The following is an 862-nucleotide window of genomic DNA, read 5'->3' as shown; positions in this document are numbered from 1 at the left end:
CAGCTTTAATTCAGTCTACTTCGTTAAGCTGCAATGAACATTTCTGTGACCATCTATGAATCGAAATGTAATAATACTCCCCTAGCTTTCTACCACTCTGTCATGCCTATCAAACTGAATTTCCCTTCTCCCTTTGTTCTCCAGTCCCTTAATATCTACTACGTCATCCAACAGGCTCTCTACTTTTTTCTTGCATGACTTGCTTCCCTCATTGTTCTAGGACATTCCAACTATTTCAGGTTCTCCCAAAGGTAATCATTAGAACCAATTACAAAATTTCTTGTTCTCTTGCCCACAGGTATACAATAGAGTCTTACTTCCCTGCCCCTTCCCCGCCCCTTCTGCTTTGGCCAATGAAATGTGAACAATTATGAGAAGTCTCATTTCCAGGCAGAAGCTTTAAGAGATAATATTTTCTTTGCCATATTCTCTTTCCTTTTGCTTCCGTGACCAACAATGCTCTCTGAGTGAGGAGAATGGCCCCACATGACCTACAATGGGCATGTGGCAATAGAAAAAACAAATCTTTGTTGTCTTAAGTCTTTGTGATTAGGGGTTGTTTATTATTATAGCATAATCTAACCTGTCCTGACAGATACTAATTCTATCATCTGTTTTCTCCACTAATGTTCTCAGTCTCTAGTGGATTTGATTGTTTTGGCTGACCAACATTCCCTTGAAAAATCACCTTTTTTCTGCTTTGGTTCTACAGGACTCATGACATCAGGGGTCAATGTATGACCCAGACCCAGGCTATCAAATGATTTCATCCCCTTGGCCCCTTGGCACCCTGGCACATTACCCAAGCCGGGCCAGTTATAGTCTATGTTAGGGTTTTGGCTGGAAAAATTGGAAAAGAAGT

The sequence above is a fragment of the Rousettus aegyptiacus genome, unplaced genomic scaffold (assembly GCF_014176215.1).
Source record: "Rousettus aegyptiacus isolate mRouAeg1 unplaced genomic scaffold, mRouAeg1.p scaffold_m13_p_4, whole genome shotgun sequence".
Taxonomy (NCBI): domain Eukaryota; kingdom Metazoa; phylum Chordata; class Mammalia; order Chiroptera; family Pteropodidae; genus Rousettus; species Rousettus aegyptiacus.
This window is presented reverse-complemented; position numbering follows the sequence as displayed.